Source organism: Somniosus microcephalus, unplaced genomic scaffold (assembly GCF_052327205.1).
Source record: "Somniosus microcephalus isolate GS21.2 unplaced genomic scaffold, FLI_Smic_1.0 unresolved_chr1, whole genome shotgun sequence".
NCBI lineage: Eukaryota > Metazoa > Chordata > Chondrichthyes > Squaliformes > Somniosidae > Somniosus > Somniosus microcephalus.
In genome coordinates, this window is record NW_028225179.1 from 15709224 (window position 1) to 15732030 (window position 22807).

At 45.0% G+C, this 22807-nt stretch overlaps 4 non-coding genes across 4 annotated transcripts; 3 read left to right on the forward strand and 1 right to left on the reverse strand.

Annotated features, from left to right (window-relative positions):
- Positions 1 to 2086: 2086 nt before the first annotated feature.
- trnap-agg (transfer RNA proline (anticodon AGG)) lies at positions 2087 to 2176 on the forward strand. Its single transcript is given in 2 exon segments — positions 2087 to 2122; positions 2141 to 2176. It is a non-coding gene; the product is annotated as a tRNA-Pro (tRNA).
- Positions 2177 to 6937: 4761 nt separating this feature from the next.
- trnap-agg (transfer RNA proline (anticodon AGG)) lies at positions 6938 to 7027 on the forward strand. The gene is given in 2 exon segments: positions 6938 to 6973; positions 6992 to 7027. It is a non-coding gene; the product is annotated as a tRNA-Pro (tRNA).
- An 8011-nt stretch (positions 7028 to 15038) lies between these two features.
- trnap-agg (transfer RNA proline (anticodon AGG)) lies at positions 15039 to 15128 on the forward strand. The gene is given in 2 exon segments: positions 15039 to 15074; positions 15093 to 15128. It is a non-coding gene; the product is annotated as a tRNA-Pro (tRNA).
- A 6165-nt stretch (positions 15129 to 21293) lies between these two features.
- On the reverse strand, positions 21294 to 21383 carry trnar-ucg (transfer RNA arginine (anticodon UCG)). Its single transcript is given in 2 exon segments — positions 21294 to 21329; positions 21347 to 21383. It is a non-coding gene; the product is annotated as a tRNA-Arg (tRNA).
- Between the last annotated feature and the right edge of the window lie 1424 nt (positions 21384 to 22807).

Sequence of the window (22807 nt, forward strand, 5' to 3'; positions counted from 1 at the left end):
CATCTAAGCAGAAATACCCTGAAAGAAAGTCCACTTCACCTCTTATCCTGCCCATGCACACAGATCTACAATGTTGAAAATGTACAATCAGCTTAATGTAAGCAAAAGGCCTTCCGCTGCTTCAGTTGAGGGACTGTCAAAAATGGTCGGTTTGAAGCCAGATTCAGAACAGAAAAAGTGTCGCCGAGTTAATTGAACGACCGCGGCAGGACTCGAACCTACAATCGTCTGATAACTGAAATACCTCGCAACCGAAGTCAGACGCCTTATCCATTAGGCCACGCGGCCACTGATGCGGATGTACCTCTTTTTATGGGGAGAATTGTGATCAGATTCAATTAAAATGCTCGCCAAAAAGAAACGGATTGAGGAAAAGATAAACATATTTTAACTGAATGAACAGGACTTCTGCGAGCTGGGTTTGCACCACCGCAGGGAATCGCAATGCAACTTGAAACATAACATCGGCGGCTCGTTGGTCAAGGGGTATGATTCTCGATTAGGGAATTTCTGTGGCTTAAAATGCGAGAGGTCCCGGGTTCAAATCCCGGACGAGCCCCGACACATTTAGTTAAACTCAACACCTCAGTGATGAAAGCTGAAATCGCTCTACGTTAAAAAAAACGGAATGATCCGGGACTGTGAGCTCTGCCATTTTAAACAGACACAGAATGATCCGGGACTGTGAGCACTCCCGGTGGAAACAGACCCAGAGTGATTAACAACTGACCACGACCCATTCCATTAAAGACAGGCCTGATTTTCAATGCTTATGAAATCGATTGCAACATAAATCGGACTGTTTCTATAATAGGCGGCCGATTACAATGCCCGCCCTTCTGCTGGACGACAAATTGAAGGTTTACTCCATTATAATTTTTCCATTTATCTCCGTCATTTCTCTCCAGCCAAATGAACTGAATGCAGGTGTCAGGCGTGGCTCAGCGGCAGCAAAGACAAGCAGCACTCCAGAGACTTGAGCACATAATCCAGGCTGACACTCCAGTGCAGTACTGAGGTAGTGCTGCACTGTTGGTGCCCCCGTCTTGCTGGTAAGACGTTAAACCGGGCCCTCCGATCCCATGAGAGTATGCCGAAAAGAACGAGGATTTCTCGCCCATTATTTAGCTCTCAACCAAAGACACTAAAACAGAAAATCTCTTCATTAAGGTTGATAAATATTTTTGAAATTACATTGCCTCCTAAAGGACAAATTTATGATTCTGCTCCCTAAACATTTGCCTCTGGTCCCGCTACTCTTTCATTCGGTGACAATCTCAGCAGAAGAAAGGAGGAGTTCGACAATCTCTGAATAACGATCACTGCTCCACATTCATTCAAGATGTTGAAGAATTGCAGTGGTCTCTTTTAATTTTAACAAGATATGAGTAATGCATGGGGCACAGACCAGGAGCACCAGGGCGATTCTGACGAAATTGCATTTGAAAGTTTATTTTAGGCAAGTTTCAGTGAAAAGCTCGGAAAGGGGACCAGTATCAAACGTAATAACGACGAGGATGGTACCCGCATTCTCGATGAACAGTCCATCGCCTCAACCTCTCGGCCACCTCGTCTCCATCATACACTGCTCTCAGCCATTCCATTTCCTGGTTTTTGCATCTAAGCAGAAATACCCTGAAAGAAAGTCCACTTCACCTCTTATCCAGCCCATGCACACAGATCTACAATGTTGAAAATGTACAATCAGCTTAATGGAAGCAAAAGGCCTTCCGCTGCTTCAGTTGAGGGACTGTCAAAAATGGTCGGTTTGAAGCCAGATTCAGAACAGAAAAAGTGTCGCCGAGTTAATTGAACGACTGCGGCAGGACTCGAACCTGCAATCGTCTGATAACTGAAATACCTCGCAACCGAAGTCAGACGCCTTATCCATTAGGCCACGCGGCCACTGATGCGGCTGTATTTCTTTTTATGGGGAGAATTGTGATCAGATTCAATTAAAATGCTCGCCAAAAAGAAACGGATTGAGGAAAAGATAAACATATTTTAACTGAATGAACAGGACTTCTGCGAGCTGGGTTTGCACCAGCGCAGGGAATCGCAATGCAACTTGAAACATAACATCGGCGGCTCGTTGGTCTAGGGGTATGATTCTCGCTTAGGGAATTTCTGTGGCTTAAAATGCGAGAGGTCCCGGGTTCAAATCCCGGACGAGCCCCGACACATTTAGTTAAACTCAACACCTCAGTGATGAAAGCTGAAATCGCTCTACGTTAAAGAAAACGGAATGATCCGGGACTGTGAGCTCTGCCATTTTAAACAGACACAGAATGATCCGGGACTGTGAGCACTCCCGGTGTAAACAGACCCAGAGTGATTAACAACTGACCACGACCCATTCCATTAAAGACAGGCCTGATTTTCAATGCTTATGAAATCGATGGCAACATAAATCGGACTGTTTCTATAATAGGCGGCCGATTACAATGCCCGCCCTTCTGCTGGACGACAAATTGAAGGTTTACTCCATTATAATTTTTCCATTTATCTCCGTCATTTCTCTCCAGCCAAATGAACTGAGTGCATGTGTCAGGCGTGGCTCAGCGGCAGCAAAGTCAAGCAGCACTCCAGAGACTTGAGCACATAATCCAGGCTGACACTCCAGTGCAGTACTGAGGTAGTGCTGCACTGTTTGTGCCCCCGTCTTGCTGGTAAGACGTTAAACCGGGCCCTCCGATCCCATGAGAGTATGCCGAAAGGAACGAGGATTTCTCGCCCATTATTTAGCTCTCAACCAAAGACACTAAAACAGAAAATCTCTTCATTAAGGTTGATAAATATTTTTGAAAATACATTGCCTCCTAAAGGAGAAATTTATGTTTCTGCTCCCTAAACATTTGCCTCTGGTCCCGCTAATCTTTCATTCGGTGACAATCTCAGCAGAAGAAAGGAGGAGTTCGACAATCTCCGAATCACGATCACTGCTCCACATTCATTCAAGATGTTGAAGAATTGCAGTGGTCTCTATAATTTTAAAAAGATATGAGTAATGCATGGGGCACAGACCAGGAGCACCAGGGCGATTCTGACGCAATTGCATTTGAAAGTATATTTTAGGCAAGTTTCAGTTAAAAGCTCGGAAAGGGGACCAGTATCAAACGTAATAACGACGAGGATGGGATCCGCATTCTCGATTAACAGTCTATCGCCTCAACCTCTCGGCCACCTCGTCTCAACCATGCACTGCTCTCAGCCATTCCATTTCCTGGTTTTTGCATCTAAGCAGAAATACCCTGAAAGAAAGTCCACTTCACCTCTTATCCTGCCCATGCACACAGATCTACAATGTTGAAAATGTACAATCAGCTTAATGTAAGCAAAAGGCCTTCCGCTGCTTCAGTTGAGGGACTGTCAAAAATGGTCGGTTTGAAGCCAGATTCAGAGCAGAAAAAGTGTCGCCGACTTAATTGAACGACCGCGGCTAGGACTCGAACCAGCAATCGTCTGATAACTGAAATACCTCACAACCGAAGTTAGACGCCTTATCCATTAGGCCACGCGGCCACTGAGGCGGCTGTATCTCTTTTTATGGGGAGAATTGTGATCAGATTCAATTAAAATGCTCGCCAAAAAGAAACGGATTGAGGAAAAGATAAACATATTTTAACTGAATGAACAGGACTTCTGCGAGCTGGGTTTGCACCAGCGCAGGGAATCGCAATGCAACTTGGAACATAACATCGGCGGCTCGTTGGTCTAGGGGTATGATTCTCGCTTCGGGAATTTCTGTGGCTTAAAATGCGAGAGATCGCGGGTTCAAATCCCGGACGAGCCCCGACACATTTAGTTAAACTCAACACCTCAGTGACGAAAGCTGAAATCGCTCTACCTTAAAAAAAAAAGGAATGATCCGCGACTGTGAGCTCTGCCATTTTAAACAGACACAGAATGATCCGGGACTGTGAGCACTCCCGGTGTAAACAGACCCAGAGTGATTAACAACTGACCACGACCCATTCCATTAAAGACAGGCCTGATTTTCAATGCTTATGAAATCGATGGCAACATAAATCGGACTGTTTCTATAATAGGCGGCCGATTACAATGCCCGCCCTTCTGCTGGACGACAAATTGAAGGTTTACTCCATTATAATTTTTCCATTTATCTCCGTCATTTCTCTCCAGCCAAATGAACTGAGTGCAGGTGTCAGGCGTGGCTCAGCGGCAGCAAAGACAAGCAGCACTCCAGAGACTTGAGCACATAATCCAGGCTGACACTCCAGTGCAGTACTGAGGTAGTGCTGCACTGTTGGTGCCCCCGTCTTGCTGGTAAGACGTTAAACCGGGCCCTCCGATCCCATGTGAGTATGCCGAAAAGAACGAGGATTTCTCGCCCATTATTTAGCTCTCAACCAAAGACACTAAAACAGAAAATCTCTTCATTAAGGTTGATAAATATTTTTGAAATTACATTGCCTCCTAAAGGACAAATTTATGATTCTGCTCCCTAAACATTTGCCTCTGGTCCCGCTACTCTTTCATTCGGTGACAATCTCAGCAGAAGAAAGGAGGAGTTCGACAATCTCTGAATCACGATCACTGCTCCACATTCATTCAAGATGTTGAAGAATTGCAGTGGTCTCTACAATTTTAACAAGATATGAGTAATGCATGGGGCACAGACCAGGAGCACCAGGGCGATTCTGACGAAATTGCATTTGAAAGTTTATTTTAGGCAAGTTTCAGTTAAAAGCTCGGAAAGGGGACCAGTATCAAACGTAATAACGACGAGGATGGTACCCGCATTCTCGATGAACAGTCCATCGCCTCAACCTCTCGGCCACCTCGTCTCCATCATACACTGCTCTCAGCCATTCCATTTCCTGGTTTTTGCATCTAAGCAGAAATACCCTGAAAGAAAGTCCACTTCACCTCTTATCCTGCCCATGCACACAGATCTACAATGTTGAAAATGTACAATCAGCTTAATGTAAGCAAAAGGCCTTCCGCTGCTTCAGTTGAGGGACTGTCAAAAATAGTCGGTTTGAAGCCAGATTCAGAACAGAAAAAGTGTCGCCGAGTTAATTGAACGACCGCGGCAGGACTCGAACCTACAATCGTCTGATAACTGAAATACCTCGCAACCGAAGTCAGACGCCTTATCCATTAGGCCACGCGGCCACTGATGCGGATGTAGCTCTTTTTATGGGGAGAATTGTGATCAGATTCAATTAAAATGCTCGCCAAAAAGAAACGGATTGAGGAAAAGATAAACATATTTTAACTGAATGAACAGGACTTCTGCGAGCTGGGTTTGCACCAGCGCAGGGAATCGCAATGCAACTTGAAACATAACATCGGCGGCTCGTTGGTCAAGGGGTATGATTCTCGATTAGGGAATTTCTGTGGCTTAAAATGCGAGAGGTCCCGGGTTCAAATCCCGGACGAGCCCCGACACATTTAGTTAAACTCAACACCTCAGTGATGAAAGCTGAAATCGCTCTACGTTAAAAAAAACGGAATGATCCGGGACTGTGAGCTCTGCCATTTTAAACAGTCACAGAATGATCCGGGACTGTGAGCACTCCCGGTGGAAACAGACCCAGAGTGATTAACAACTGACCACGACCCATTCCATTAAAGACAGGCCTGATTTTCAATGCTTATGAAATCGATGGCAACATAAATCGGACTGTTTCTATAATAGGCGGCCGATTACAATGCCCGCCCTTCTGCTGGACGACAAATTGAAGGTTTACTCCATTATAATTTTTCCATTTATCTCCGTCATTTCTCTCCAGCCAAATGAACTGAGTGCAGGTGTCAGGCGTGGCTCAGCGGCAGCAAAGACAAGCAGCACTCCAGAGACTTGAGCACATAATCCAGGCTGACACTCCAGTGCAGTACTGAGGTAGTGCTGCACTGTTGGTGCCCCCGTCTTGCTGGTAAGACGTTAAACCGGGCCCTCCGATCCCATGAGAGTATGCCGAAAAGAACGAGGATTTCTCGCCCATTATTTAGCTCTCAACCAAAGACACTAAAGCAGAAAATCTCTTCATTAAGGTTGATAAATATTTTTGAAATTACATTGCCTCCTAAAGGACAAATTTATGATTCTGCTCCCTAAACATTTGCCTCTGGTCCCGCTACTCTTTCATTCGGTGACAATCTCAGCAGAAGAAAGGAGGAGTTCGACAATCCCCGAATCACGATCACTGCTCCACGTTCATTCAAGATGTTGAAGAATTGCAGTGGTCTCTTTTAATTTTAACAAGATATGAGTAATGCATGGGGCACAGACCAGGAGCACCAGGGCGACTCTGACGAAATTGCATTTGAATGCTTATTTTAGGCAAGCTTCAGTTAAAAGCTCGGAAAGGGGACCTGTATCAAACGTAATAACGACGAGGATGGGATCCGCATTCTCGATTAACAGTCCATCGCCTCAACCTCTCGGCCACCTCGTCTCAACCATGCACTGCTCTCAGCCATTCCATTTCCTGGTTTTTGCATCTAAGCAGAAATACCCTGAAAGAAAGTCCACTTCACCTCTTATCCAGCCCATGCACACAGATCTACAATGTTGAAAATGTACAATCAGCTTAATGGAAGCAAAAGGCCTTCCGCTGCTTCAGTTGAGGGACTGTCAAAAATGGTCGGTTTGAAGCCAGATTCAGAACAGAAAAAGTGTCGCCGAGTTAATTGAACGACTGCGGCAGGACTCGAACCTGCAATCGTCTGATAACTGAAATACCTCGCAACCGAAGTCAGACGCCTTATCCATTAGGCCACGCGGCCACTGATGCGGCTGTATTTCTTTTTATGGGGAGAATTGTGATCAGATTCAATTAAAATGCTCGCCAAAAAGAAACGGATTGAGGAAAAGATAAACATATTTTAACTGAATGAACAGGACTTCTGCGAGCTGGGTTTGCACCAGCGCAGGGAATCGCAATGCAACTTGAAACATAACATCGGCGGCTCGTTGGTCTAGGGGTATGATTCTCGCTTAGGGAATTTCTGTGGCTTAAAATGCGAGAGGTCCCGGGTTCAAATCCCGGACGAGCCCCGACACATTTAGTTAAACTCAACACCTCAGTGATGAAAGCTGAAATCGCTCTACGTTAAAGAAAACGGAATGATCCGGGACTGTGAGCTCTGCCATTTTAAACAGACACAGAATGATCCGGGACTGTGAGCACTCCCGGTGTAAACAGACCCAGAGTGATTAACAACTGACCACGACCCATTCCATTAAAGACAGGCCTGATTTTCAATGCTTATGAAATCGATGGCAACATAAATCGGACTGTTTCTATAATAGGCGGCCGATTACAATGCCCGCCCTTCTGCTGGACGACAAATTGAAGGTTTACTCCATTATAATTTTTCCATTTATCTCCGTCATTTCTCTCCAGCCAAATGAACTGAGTGCAGGTGTCAGCCGTGGCTCAGCGGCAGCAAAGTCAAGCAGCACTCCAGAGACTTGAGCACATAATCCAGGCTGACACTCCAGTGCAGTACTGAGGTAGTGCTGCACTGTTGGTGCCCCCGTCTTGCTGGTAAGACGTTAAACCGGGCCCTCCGATCCCATGAGAGTATGCCGAAAAGAACGAGGATTTCTCGCCCATTATTTAGCTCTCAACCAAAGACACTAAAACAGAAAATCTCTTCATTAAGGTTGATAAATATTTTTGAAATTACATTGCCTCCTAAAGGACAAATTTATGATTCTGCTCCCTAAACATTTGCCTCTGGTCCCGCTACTCTTTCATTCGGTGACAATCTCAGCAGAAGAAAGGAGGAGTTCGACAATCCCCGAATCACGATCACTGCTCCACGTTCATTCAAGATGTTGAAGAATTGCAGTGGTCTCTTTTAATTTTAACAAGATATGAGTAATGCATGGGGCACAGACCAGGAGCACCAGGGCGATTCTGACGAAATTGCATTTGAATGTTTATTTTAGGCAAGTTTCAGTTAAAAGCTCGGAAAGGGGACCAGTAACAAACGTAATAACGACGAGGATGGGATCCGCATTCTCGATTAACAGTCCATCGCCTCAACCTCTCGGCCACCTCGTCTCAACCATGCACTGCTCTCAGCCATTCCATTTCCTGGTTTTTGCATCTAAGCAGAAATACCCTGAAAGAAAGTCCACTTCACCTCTTATCCTGCCCATGCACACAGATCTACAATGTTGAAAATGTACAATCAGCTTAATGTAAGCAAAAGGCCTTCCGCTGCTTCAGTTGAGGGACTGTCAAAAATGGTCGGTTTGAAGCCAGATTCAGAACAGAAAAAGTGTCGTCGAGATAATTGAACGACCGCGGCAGGACTCGAATCTGCAATCGTTTGATAACTGAAATACCTCACAACCGAAATCAGACGCCTTATCCATTAGGCCACGCGGCCACTGATGCGGCTGTACCTCTTTTTATGGGGAGAATTGTGATCAGATTCAATTAAAATGCTGGCCAAAAAGAAACGGATTGAGGAAAAGATAAACATATTTTAACTGAATGAACAGGACTTCTGCGAGCTGGGTTTGCACCACCGCAGGGAATCGCAATGCAACTTGAAACATAACATCGGCGGCTCGTTGGTCTAGGGGTATGATTCTCGCTTAGGGAAATTCTGTGGTTTAAAATGCGGGAGGTCCCGGGTCCAAATCCCGGACGAGCCCCGACACATTTATTAAACTCAACACCTCAGTGATGAAAGCTGAAATCGCTCTACGGTAAAAAAAACGGAATGATCCGGGACTGTGAGCTCTGCCATTTTAAACAGACACAGAATGATCCGGGACTGTGAGCACTCCCGGTTTAAACAGACCCAGAGTGATTAACAACTGACCACGACCCATTCCATTAAAGACAGGCCTGATTTTCAATGCTTATGAAATCGATGGCAACATAAATCGGACTGTTTCTATAACAGGCGGCCGATTACAATGCCCGCTCTTCTGCTGGACGACAAATTGAAGGTTTACTCCATTATGATTTTTACATTTATCTCCGTCATTTCTCTCCAGCTAAATGAACTGAGTGCAGGTTTCAGCCGTGGCTCAGCGGCAGCAAAGTCAAGCAGCACTCCAGAGACTTGAGCACATAATCCAGGCTGACACTCGAGTGCAGCACTAAGGTAGTGCTGCATTGTTGGTGCCCCCGTCTTGCTGGTAAGACGTTAAACCGGGCCCTCCGATCCCATGAGATTATGCCGAAAAGAATCGAGGATTTCTCGCCCATTATTTAGCTCTCAACCAAAGACACTAAAACAGAAAATCTCTTCATTAAGGTTGATAAATATTTTTGAAATTACATTGCCTCCTAAAGGACAAATTTATGATTCTGCTCCCTAAACATTTGCCTCTGGTCCCGCTAATCTTTCATTCGGTGACAATCTCAGCAGAAGAAAGGAGGAGTTCGACAATCTCCGAATCACGATCACTGCTCCACATTCATTCAAGATGTTGAAGAATTGCAGTGGTCTCTTTTAATTTTAACAAGATATGAGTAATGCATGGGGCACAGACCAGGAGCACCAGGGCGATTCTGACGAAATTGCATTTGAAAGTTTATTTTAGGCAAGTTTCAGTTAAAAGCTCGGAAAGGGGACCAGTATCAAACGTAATAACGACGAGGATGGTATCCGCATTCTCGATGAACAGTCCATCGCCTCAACCTCTCGGCCACCTCGTCTCCATCATACACTGCTCTCAGCCATTCCATTTCCTGGTTTTTGCATCTAAGCAGAAATACCCTGAAAGAAAGTCCACTTCACCTCTTATCCTGCCCATGCACACAGATCTACAATGTTGAAAATGTACAATCAGCTTAATGTAAGCAAAAGGCCTTCCGCTGCTTCAGTTGAGGGACTGTCAAAAATGGTCGGTTTGAAGCCAGATTCAGAACAGAAAAAGTGTCGCCGAGTTAATTGAACGACCGCGGCAGGACTCGAACCTACAATCGTCTGATAACTGAAATACCTCGCAACCGAAGTCAGACGCCTTACTCCATTAGGCCACGCGGCCACTGATGCGGATATAGCTCTTTTTATGGGGAGAATTGTGATCAGATTCAATTAAAATGCTCGCCAAAAAGAAACGGATTGAGGAAAAGATAAACATATTTTAACTGAATGAACAGGACTTCTGCGAGCTGGGTTTGCACCAGCGCAGGGAATCGCAATGCAACTTGAAACATAACATCGGCGGCTCGTTGGTCAAGGGGTATGATTCTCGATTAGGGAATTTCTGTGGCTTAAAATGCGAGAGGTCCCGGGTTCAAATCCCGGACGAGCCCCGACACATTTAGTTAAACTGAACACCTCAGTGATGAAAGCTGAAATCGCTCTACGTTAAAAAAAACGGAATGATCCGGGACTGTGAGCTCTGCCATTTTAAACAGACACAGAATGATCCGGGACTGTGAGCACTCCCGGTGGAAACAGACCCAGAGTGATTAACAACTGACCACGACCCATTCCATTAAAGACAGGCCTGATTTTCAATGCTTATGAAATCGATGGCAACATAAATCGGACTGTTTCTATAATAGGCGGCCGATTACAATGCCCGCCCTTCTGCTGGACGACAAATTGAAGGTTTACTCCATTATAATTTTTCCATTTATCTCCGTCATTTCTCTCCAGCCAAATGAACTGAGTGCATGTGTCAGGCGTGGCTCAGCGGCAGCAAAGTCAAGCAGCACTCCAGAGACTTGAGCACATAATCCAGGCTGACACTCCAGTGCAGTACTGAGGTAGTGCTGCACTGTTGGTGCCCCCGTCTTGCTGGTAAGACGTTAAACGGGGCCCTCCGATCCCATGAGAGTATGCCGAAAAGAACGAGGATTTCTCGCCCATTATTTAGCTCTCAACCAAAGACACTAAAACAGAAAATCTCTTCATTAAGGTTGATAAATATTTTTGAAATTACATTGCCTCCTAAAGGACAAATTTATGATTCTGCTCCCTGAACATTTGCCTCTGGTCCCGCTACTCTTTCATTCGGTGACAATCTCAGCAGAAGAAAGGAGGAGTTCGACAATCCCCGAATCACGATCACTGCTCCACGTTCATTCAAGATGTTGAAGAATTGCAGTGGTCTCTTTTAATTTTAACAAGATATGAGTAATGCATGGGGCACAGACCAGGAGCACCAGGGCGATTCTGACGAAATTGCATTTGAATGTTTATTTTAGGCAAGTTTCAGTTAAAAGCTCGGAAAGGGGACCAGTATCAAACGTAATAACGACGAGGATGGGATCCGCATTCTCGATTAACAGTCCATCGCCTCAACCTCTCGGCCACCTCGTCTCAACCATGCACTGCTCTCAGCCATTCCATTTCCTGGTTTTTGCATCTAAGCAGAAATACCCTGAAAGAAAGTCCACTTCAACTCTTATCCTGCCCATGCACACAGATCTACAATGTTGAAAATGTACAATCAGCTTAATTGAAGCAAAAGGCCTTCCGCTGCTTCAGTTGAGGGACTGTCAAAAATGGTCGGTTTGAAGCCAGATTCAGAACAGAAAAAGTGTCGCCGAGTTAATTGAACGACTGCGGCAGGACTCAAACCTGCAATCGTCTGATAACTGAAATACCTCGCAACCGAAGTCAGACGCCTTATCCATTAGGCCACGCGGCCACTGATGCGGCTGTATTTCTTTTTATGGGGAGAATTGTGATCAGATTCAATTAAAATGCTCGCCAAAAAGAAACGGATTGAGGAAAAGATAAACATATTTTAACTGAATGAACAGGACTTCTGCGAGCTGGGTTTGCACCAGCGCAGGGAATGGCAATGCAACTTGAAACATAACATCGGTGTCTCGTTGGTCTAGGGGTATGATTCTCGCTTAGGGAATTTCTGTGGCTTAAATATGCGAGAGGTCTCGGGTTCAACTCCCGGACGAGCCCCGACACATTTAGTTAAACTCAACACCTCAGTGATGAAAGCTGAAATCGCTCTACGTTAAAGAAAACGGAATGATCCGGGACTGTAAGCTCTGCCATTTTAAACAGACACAGAATGATCCGGGACTGTGAGCACTCCCGGTGTAAACAGACCCAGAGTGATTAACAACTGACCACGACCCATTCCATTAAAGACAGGCCTGATTTTCAATGCTTATGAAATCGATGGCAACATAAATCGGATTGTTTCTATAATAGGCGGCCGATTACAATGCCCGCCCTTCTGCTGGACGACAAATTGAAGGTTTACTCCATTATAATTTTTCCATTTATCTCCGTCATTTCTCTCCAGCCAAATGAACTGAGTGCAGGTGTCAGGCGTGGCTCAGCTGCAGCCAAGTCAAGCAGCACTCCAGAGACTTGAGCACATAATCCAGGCTGACACTCCAGTGCAGTACTGAGGTAGTGCTGCACTGTTGGTGCCCCCGTCTTGCTGGTAAGACGTTAAACCGGGCCCTCCGATCCCATGAGAGTATGCCGAAAAGAACGAGGATTTCTCGCCCATTATTTAGCTCTCAACCAAAGACACTAAAACAGAAAATCTCTTCATTAAGGTTGATAAATATTTTTCAAATTACATTGCCTCCTAAAGGACAAATTTATGATTCTGCTCCCTAAACATTTGCCTCTGGTCCCGCTACTCTTTCATTCGGTGACAATCTCAGCAGAAGAAAGGAGGAGTTCGACAATCCCCGAATCACGATCACTGCTCCACGTTCATTCAAGATGTTGAAGAATTGCAGTGGTCTCTTTTAATTTTAACAAGATATGAGTAATGCATGGGGCACAGACCAGGAGCACCAGGGCGATTCTGACGAAATTGCATTTGAATGTTTATTTTAGGCAAGTTTCAGTTAAATGCTCGGAAAGGGGACCAGTATCAAACGTAATAACGACGAGGATGGGATCCGCATTCTCGATTAACAGTCCATCGCCTCAACCTCTCGGCCACCTCGTCTCAACCATGCACTGCTCTCAGCCATTCCATTTCCTGGTTTTTGCATCTAAGCAGAAATACCCTGAAAGAAAGTCCACTTCACCGCTTATCCTGCCCATGCACACAGATCTACAATGTTGAAAATGTACAATCAGCTTAATGGAAGCAAAAGGCCTTCCGCTGCTTCAGTTGAGGGACTGTCAAAAATGGTCGGTTTGAAGCCAGATTCAGAGCAGAAAAAGTGTCGCCAAGTTAATTGAACGACCGCGGCAGGACTCGAACCAGCAATCGTCTGACAACTGAAATACCTCGCAACCGAAATGAGACGCCTTATCCATTAGGCCACGCGGCCACTGATGCGGCTGTACCTCTTTTTATGGGGAGAATTGTGATCAGATTCAATTAAAATGCTCGCCAAAAAGAAACGGATTGAGGAAAAGATAAACATATTTTAACTGAATGAACAAGACTTCTGCGAGCTGGGTTTGCACCAGCGCAGGGAATCGCAATGCAACTTGAAACATAACATCGACGGCTCGTTGGTCTAGGGGTATGATTCTCGCTTAGGGAGTTTCTGTGGCTTAAAATGCGAGAGGTTCCGGGTTTAAATCCCGGACGAGCCCCGACACATTTAGTTAAACTCAACACCTCTGTGATGAAAGCTGAAATCGCTCTGCGTTAAAAAAAACGGAATGATCCGGGACTGTGAGCTCTGCCATTTTAAACAGACACAGAATGATCCGGGACTGTGAGCACTCCCGGTGTAAACAGACCCAGAGTGATTAACAACTGACCACGACCCATTCCATTATAGACAGGCCTGATTTTCAATGCTTATGAAATCGATGGCAACATATATCGGACTGTTTCTATAACAGGCGGCCGATTACGATGCCCGCTTTTCTGTTGGGTGACAAATTGAAAGTTTACTCCATTGTAATTTTTCCCTTTATCTCCGTCATTTCTCTCCAGCCAAATGAACTGAGTCTAGGTGTCAGCCGCGGCTCAGCGGCAGCAAAGTCAAGCACCACTCCAGAGACTTGAGCAGATAATCCAGGCAGACACCCCAGTGCAGTAATGAGGTAGTGCTGCACTGTTGATGCCTCCGTCTTTCTAGTAAGACGTTAAACCGGGTCCTCCGATCCCATGAGAGTATGCCGAAAAGAACGAGGATGTCTCGCCCCTTATTTATATCTCAACCAAAGACACTAAAACAGAAAATCTCGTCATTAAGGTTGATAAATATTTTTGAAATTACATTGCCTCCTAAAGGAGAAATTTATGTTTCTGCTCTCTAATCATTTGCCTCTGGTCCCGCTACTCTTTCATTCGGTGACAATCTCAGCAGAAGAAAGGAGGAGTTCGACAATCTCCGAATCGCGATCACTGCTCCAACTTCATTCAAGAAGTTGAAGAATTGCAGTGGTCTCTTTTAATTTTAACAAGATATGAGTAATGCATGGGGCACAGACCAGGAGCACCAGAGCGACTCTGACGAAATTGCATTTGAAAGCTTATTTTAGGCAAGATTCAGTTAAATGCTCGGAAATTGTACCAGTATCAAACGTAATAATGACGAGAATGGGAGCTGAACCCTCGCGTACAGATCGGCAATAGATTAACAGTCTATCGCCTTAACCTTTCGGCCACCTCGACTCAACCATATACTGCTCTCAGCCATTCCATTTCCTGCTTTTTGCATCTAAGCAGAAATACCCTGAAAGAAAGTCCACTTCACCGCTTATCCTGCCCGTGCACCCAGATCTACAATGTTGAAAATGTACAATCAGCTTAATGTAAGTAAAAGGCCTTCCACTGCTTCAGTTGAGGCACTGTCGAAAATTGTCGGTTTGAAGCCAGATTCGGAACAGAAAAAGTGTCGCCCAGTTAATTAAACGACCGCAGTAGGACTCAAACCTGCAATCTTCTGATAACTGAAAAACTCGCTAACCGAATTCAGACGCCTTACCCATTAGGCCACGCAGCCGCAGATGCTGCTGAGCTTCTTTTTATGGGGAGAATTGTGAGCAGATTCAAGGAAACTGCTCGCAAAAAGAAGCGGATTGAGGAAAAGTTAAACATTTTAATGAATGAACAGGACTTCTGCGAGCTGGGTTTGCACCAGCGCAGGGAATCGCAATGCAACTTAAACCATAACATCGCCGGCTCGTTGGTCTAGGGGTATGATTCTCGCTTAGGGAATTTCCATGGCTTAAATTGCGAGAAGTCCCGGGTTCAAATCCCGGACGAGCCCCGCCACATTTAGTTGAATTCAACACCTCGGTCATGAAAACTGAAATCGTTCTCCTTTAAAAAAAACGGAATGATCCGGGACTGTGAGCTCTGCCATTTCAAACAGAAACAGAATGATCCGGGACTGTGAGCACTCTCTTTTTAAACAGACCCAGAGTGATTAACAACTGACCACGACCCATTCCATTATAGACAGGCCTGATTTTCAATGCTTATGAAATCGATGGCAACATAAATCGGACTGTTTCTATAACAGGCGGCCGATTACGATGCCCGCTTTTCTGTTGGGTGACAAATTGAAAGTTTACTCCATTGTAATTTTCCCTTTATCTCCGTCATTTCTCTCCAGCCAAATGAACTGAGTCTAGGTGTCAGCCGTGGCTCAGCGGCAGCAAAGTCAAGCACCACTCCAGAGACTTGAGCACATAATCCAGGCTGACACTCCAGTGCAGTAATGACGTAGTGCTGCACTGTTGGTGCCTCCGTCTTTCTAGTAAGACGTTAAACCGGGCCCTCGGATCCCATGAGAGTATGCCGAAAAGAACGAGGATGTCTCGCCCATTATTTATATCTCAACCAAAGACACTAAAGCAGAAAATCTCGTCATTAAGGTTGATAAATATTTTTGAAATTACATTGCCTGCTAAAGGAGAAATTTATGTTTCTGCTCCCTAATCATTTGGCTCTGGTCCCGCTACTCTTTAATTCGGTGACAATCTCAGCAGAAGAAAGGAGGAGTTCGACAATCTCCGAATCGCGATCACTGCTCCAACTTCATTCAAGAAGTTGAAGAATTGCAGTGGTCTCTTTTAATTTTAACAAGATATGAGTAATGCATGGGGCACAGACCAGGAGCACCAGAGCGCCTCTGACGAAATTGCATTTGAAAGCTTATTTAGACAAGATTCAGTTAAATGCTCGGAAAGTGTACCAGTATCAAACGTAATAACGACGAGGATGGGAGCTGAACCCTCGCGTACAGATCGGCAATAGATTAACTGTCTATCGCCTTAACCTTTCGGCCACCTCGACTCAACCATATACTGCTCTCAGCCATTTCATTTCCTGCTTTTTGCATCTAAGCAGAAATACCCTGAAAGAAAGTCCACTTCACCGCTTATCCTGCCCGTGCACCCAGATCAACAATGTTGAAAATGGACAATCAGCTTAATGTAAGCAAAAGGCCTTCCACTGCTTCAGTTGAGGGACTGTCAAAAATGGTCGGTTTGAAGCCAGATTCGGAACAGAAAATGTGTCGCCCAGTTAATTAAACGACTGCGGTAGGACTCGAACCTGCAATTTTCTAATGAACTGAAAAACTCATAATCGAAGTCAGACGCCTAAGCCGTTAGGCCACGCAGCCGCTGATGCTGCTGGGTGTCTTTTTATGGGGAGAATTGTGAGCAGATTCAAGGAAACTGCGCGCAAAAAGAAGCGGATTGAGGAAAAGTTAAACATTTTAACTGAATGAACAGGACTTCTGCTAGCTGGGTTTGCACCAGCGCAGGGAATCACAATGCAACTTGAAGCAGCGCATCGGTGGTTCTTTGGTCTAGGGGTATGACTCTCGCTTGGGGAATTTCCGTGGCTTAAAATGCGAGACGTCCCGGGTTCAAATCCCGGACTGAGCCCCGCCGCATTTAGTTAAACTCAACACCTCGGTCATGAAAGCTGAAACCGTTCTACTTTAAAAAATACGGAATTAATCGGGACTGTGAGTTCTTCCATTTTAAACAGAAACAGAATGATCCGCGAATGTGAGCACTCCCGGTTTAAATAGACCCAGAGTGATTAACAACTGACCACGACCCATTCCATTATAGACAGGCCTGATTTTCAATGCTTATGAAATCGATGGCAACATAAATCGGACTGTTTCTATAACAGGCGGCCGATTACGATGCCCGCTTTTCTGTTGGGTGACAAATTGAAAGTTTACTCCATTGTAATTTTTCCCTTTATCTCCGTCATTTCTCTCCAGCCAAATGAACTGAGTCTAGGTGTCAGCCGTGGCTCAGCAGCAGCAAAGTCAAGCACCACTCCAGAGACTTGAGCAGATAATCCAGGCAGACACCCCAGTGCAGTAATGAGGCAGTGCTGCACTGTTGGTGCCTCCGTTTTTCTAGTAAGACGTTAAACTGGGCCCTCGGATCCCATGAGAGTATGCCGAAAAGAACGAGGATGTCTCGCCCATTATTTATATCTCAACCAAAGACACTAAAGCAGAAAATCTCGTCATTAAGGTTGATAAATATTTTTGAAATTACATTGCCTCCTAAAGGAGAAATTTATGTTTCTGCTCCCTAATCATTTGGCCCTGGTACCGCTACTCTTTAATTCGGTGACAATCTCAGCAGAAGAAAGGAGGAGTTCGACAATCTCCGAATCGCGATCACTGCTCCAACTTCATTCAAGAGGTTGAAGAATTGCAGTGGTCTCTTTTAATTTTAACAAGATATGAGTAATGCATGGGGCACAGACCAGGAGCACCAGAGCGCCTCTGACGAAATTGCATTTGAAAGCTTATTTTAGGCAAGATTCAGTTAAATGCTCGGAAATTGTACCAGTATCAAACGTAATAAGGACGAGAATGGGAGCTGAACCCTCGCGTACAGATCGGCAGTAGATTAACAGTCTATCGCCTTAACCTTTCGGCCACCTCGACTCAACCATATACTGCTCTCAGCCATTCCATTTCCTGCTTTTTGCATCTAAGCAGAAATACCCTGAAAGAAAGTCCACTTCACCGCTTATCCTGCCCGTGCACCCAGATCTACAATGTTGAATATGTACAATCAGCTTAATGTAAGCAAAAGGCCTTCCACTGCTTCAGTTGAGGGACTGTCAAAAATTGTCGGTTTGAAGCCAGATTCGGAACAGAAGAAGTGTCGCCCAGTTAATTAAACGACCGCAGCAGGACTCGAACCTGCAATCTTCTAATAACTGAAAAACTCGCTAACCGAATTCAGACGCCTCACCCAGTAGGCCACGCAGCTGCAGATGCTGCTGAGCTTCTTTTTATGGGGAGAATTGTGAGCAGATTCAAGGAAACTGCTCGCAAAAAGAAGCGGATTGAGGAAAAGTTAAACATTTTAATGAATGAACAGGACTTCTGCGAGCTGGGTTTGCACCAGCGCAGGGAATCGCAATGCAACTTAAAACATAACATCGGCGGCTCGTTGGTCTAGGGGTATGATTCTCGCTTAGGGAATTTCCATGGCTTAAATTGCGAGAGGTCCCGGGTTCAAATCTCAGACGAGCCCCGCCACATTTAGTTGAATTCAACACCTCGGTCATGAAAACTGAAATCGTTCTCCTTTAAAAAAAACGGAATGATCCGGGACTGTGAGCTCTGCCATTTCAAACAGAAACAGAATGATCCGGGACTGTGAGCACTCTCTTTTTAAACAGACCCAGAGTGATTAACAACTGACCACGACCCCTTCCATTATAAACAGGCCTGATTTTCAATGCTTATGAAATCGATGGCAACATATATCGGACTGTTTCTATAACAGGCGGCCGATTACGATGCCCGCTTTTCTGTTGGGTGACAAATTGAAAGTTTACTCCATTGTAATTTTCCCTTTATCTCCGTCATTTCTCTCCAGCCAAATGAACTGAGTCTAGGTGTCAGCCGTGGCTCAGCGGCAGCAAAGTCAAGCACCACTCCAGAGACTTGAGCAGATAATCCAGGCAGACACCCCAGTGCAGTAATGAGGTAGTGCTGCACTGTTGGTGCCTCCGTCTTTCTAGTAAGACGTTAAACCGGGTCCTCCGATCCCATGAGAATATGCCGAAAAGAACGAGGATGTCTCGCCCCTTATTTATATCTCAACCAAAGACACTAAAACAGAAATTCTCGTCATTAAGGTTGATAAATATTTTTGAAATTACATTGCCTCCTAAAGGAGAAATTTATGTTTCTGCTCCCTAATCATTTGCCTCTGGTCCCGCTACTCTTTCATTCGGTGACAATCTCAGCAGAAGAAAGGAGGAGTTCGACAATCTCCGAATCGCGATCACTGCTCCAACTTCATTCAAGAAGTTGAAGAATTGCAGTGGTCTCTTTTAATTTTAACAAGATATGAGTAATGCATGGGGCACAGACCAGGAGCACCAGAGCGACTCTGACGAAATTGCATTTGAAAGCTTATTTTAAGCAAGATTCAGTTAAATGCTCGGAAATTGTACCAGTATCAAACGTAATAATGACGAGAATGGGAGCTGAACCCTCGCGTACAGATCGGCAATAGATTAACAGTCTATCGCCTTAACCTTTCGGCCACCTCGACTCAACCATATACTGCTCTCAGCCATTCCATTTCCTGCTTTTTGCATCTAAGCAGAAATACCCTGAAAGAAAGTCCACTTCACCGCTTATCCTGCCCGTGCACCCAGATCAACAATGTTGAAAATGTACAATCAGCTTAATGTAAGCAAAAGGCCTTCCACTGCTTCAGTTGAGGGACTGTCAAAAATTGTCAGTTTGAAGCCAGATTCGGAACAGAAGAAGTGTCGCCCAGTTAATTAAACGACCGCAGCAGGACTCGAACCTGCAATCTTCTGATAACTGAAAAACTCGCTAACCGAATTCAGACGCCTTACCCATTAGGCCACGCAGCCGCAGATGCTGCTGAGTTTCTTTTTATGGGGAGAATTGTGAGCAGATTCAAGGAAACTGCTCGCAAAAAGAAGCGGATTGAGGAAATGTTAAACATTTTAACTGAATGAACAGGACTTCTGCGAGCTGGGTTTGCACCAGCGCAGGGAATCGCAATGCAACTTAAAACATAACATCGGCGGTTCGTTGGTCTAGGGGTATGATTCTCCCTGAGGGAATTTCCATGGCTTAAATTGCGAGAGGTCCCGGGTTCAAATCCCGGACGAGCCCCGCCACATTTAGTTGAATTCAACACCTCGGTCATGAAAACTGAAATCGCTCTACTTTAAAAAAAACGGAATGATCCGGGACTGTGAGCTCTGCCATTTCAAACAGAAACAGAATGATCCGGGACTGTGAGCACTCTCTTTTTAAACAGACCCAGAGTGATTAACAACTGACCACGACCCATTCCATTATAGACAGGCCTGATTTTCAATGCTTATGAAATCGATGGCAACATATATCGGACTGTTTCTATAACAGGCGGCCGATTACGATGCCCGCTTTTCCGTTGGGTGACAAATTGAAAGTTTACTCCATTGTAATTTTCCCTTTATCTCCGTCATTTCTCTCCAGCCAAATGAACTGAGTCCAGGTGTCAGCCGTGGCTCAGCGGCAGCAAAGTCACGCACCACTCCAGAGACTTGAGCACATAATCCAGGCTGACACTCCAGTGCAGTAATGAGGTAGTGCTGCACTGTTGGTGCCTCCGTCTTTCTAGTAAGACGTTAAACCGGGTCCTCCGATCCCATGAGAGTATGCCGAAAAGAACGAGGATGTCTCGCCCCTTATTTATATCTCAACCAAAGACACTAAAACAGAAAATCTCGTCATTAAGGTTGATAAATATTTTTGAAATTACATTGCCTCCTAAAGGAGAAATTTATGTTTCTGCTCCCTAATCATTTGCCTCTGGTCCCGCTACTCTTTCATTCGGTGACAATCTCAGCAGAAGAAAGGAGGAGTTCGACAATCTCCGAATCGCGATCACTGCTCCAACTTCATTCAAGAAGTTGAAGAATTGCAGTGGTCTCTTTTAATTTTAACAAGATATGAGTAATGCATGGGGCACAGACCAGGAGCACCACAGCGACTCTGCCGAAATTGCATTTGAAAGCTTATTTTAGGCAAGATTCAGTTAAATGCTCGGAAATTGTACCAGTATCAAACGTAATAATGACGAGAATGGGAGCTGAACCCTCGCGTACAGATCGGCAATAGATTAACAGTCTATCGCCTTAACCTTTCGGCCACCTCGACTCAATCATATACTGCTCTCAGCCATTCCATTTCCTGCTTTTTGCATCTAAGCAGAAATACCCTGAAAGAAAGTCCACTTCACCGCTTATCCTGCCCGTGCACCCAGATCAACAATGTTGAAAATGTACAATCAGCTTAATGTAAGCAAAAGGCCTTCCACTGCTTCAGTTGAGGGACTGTCAAAAATGTTCGGTTTGAAGCCAGATTCGGAACAGAAAAAGTGTCGCCCAGTTAATTAAACGACTGCGGCAGGACTCGAACCTGCAATCTTCTGATGACTGAATAACTCATAACCGAAGTCAGACGCCTTATCCATTAGGCCACGCAGCCGCTGATACTGCTGGTTGTCTTTTTATGGGGAGAATTGTGAGCAGATTCAAGGAAACTGCTCGCAAAAAGAAGCGGATTGAGGAAAAGTTAAACATTTTAACTGAATGAACAGGACTTCTGCGAGCTGGGTTTGCACCAGCGCAGGGAATCACAATGCAACTTGAAGCAAAGCATCGGTGGTTCGTTGGTCTAGGGGTATGACTCTCGCTTAGGGAATTTCCGTGGCTTAAAATGCGAGACGTCCCGGGTTCAAATCCCGGACTGAGCCCCGCCGCATTTAGTTAAATTCAACACCTCGGTCATGAAAGCTGAAACCGTTCTACTTTAAAAAATACGGAATTAATCGGGACTGTGAGCTCTGCCATTTCAAACAGAAACAGAATGATCCGGAAATGTGAGCACTCCCGGTTTAAATAGACCCAGAGTGATTAACAACTGACCACGACACATTCCATTATAGACAGGCCTGATTTTCAATGCTTATGAAATCGATGGCAACATATATCGGACTGTTTCTATAACAGGCGGCCGATTACGATGCCCGCTTTTCTGTTGGGTGACAAATTGAAAGTTTACTCCATTGTAATTTTTCCCTTTATCTCCGTCATTTCTCTCCAGCCAAATGAACTGAGTCTAGGTGTCAGCCGTGGCTCAGCGGCAGCAAAGTCAAGCACCACTCCAGAGACTTGAGCACATAATCCAGGCAGACACCCCAGTGCAGTACTGAGGTAGTGCTGCACTGTTGGTGCCTCCGTCTTTCTAGTAAGACGTTAAACCGGGTCCTCCGATCCCATGAGAGTATGCCGAAAAGAACGAGGATGTCTCGCCCCTTATTTATATCTCAACCAAAGACACTAAAACAGAAAATCTCGTCATTAAGGTTGATAAATATTTTTGAAATTACATTGCCTCCTAAAGGAGAAATTTATGTTTCTGCTCCCTAATCATTTGCCTCTGGTCCCGCTACTCTTTCATTCGGTGACAATCTCAGCAGAAGAAAGGAGGAGTTCGACAATCTCCGAATCGCGATCACTGCTCCAACTTCATTCAAGAAGTTGAAGAATTGCAGTGGTCTCTTTTAATTTTAACAAGATATGAGTAATGCATGGGGCACAGACCAGGAGCACCACAGCGACTCTGAGGAAATTGCATTTGAAAGCTTATTTTAGGCAAGATTCAGTTAAATGCTCGGAAATTGTACCAGTATCAAACGTAATAATGACGAGAATGGGAGCTGAACCCTCGCGTACAGATCGGCAATAGATTAACAGTCTATCGCCTTAACCTTTCGGCCACCTCGACTCAACCATATACTGCTCTCAGCCATTCCATTTCCTGCTTTTTGCATCTAAGCAGAAATACCCTGAAAGAAAGTCCACTTCACCGCTTATCCTGCCCGTGCACCCAGATCCACAATGTTGAAA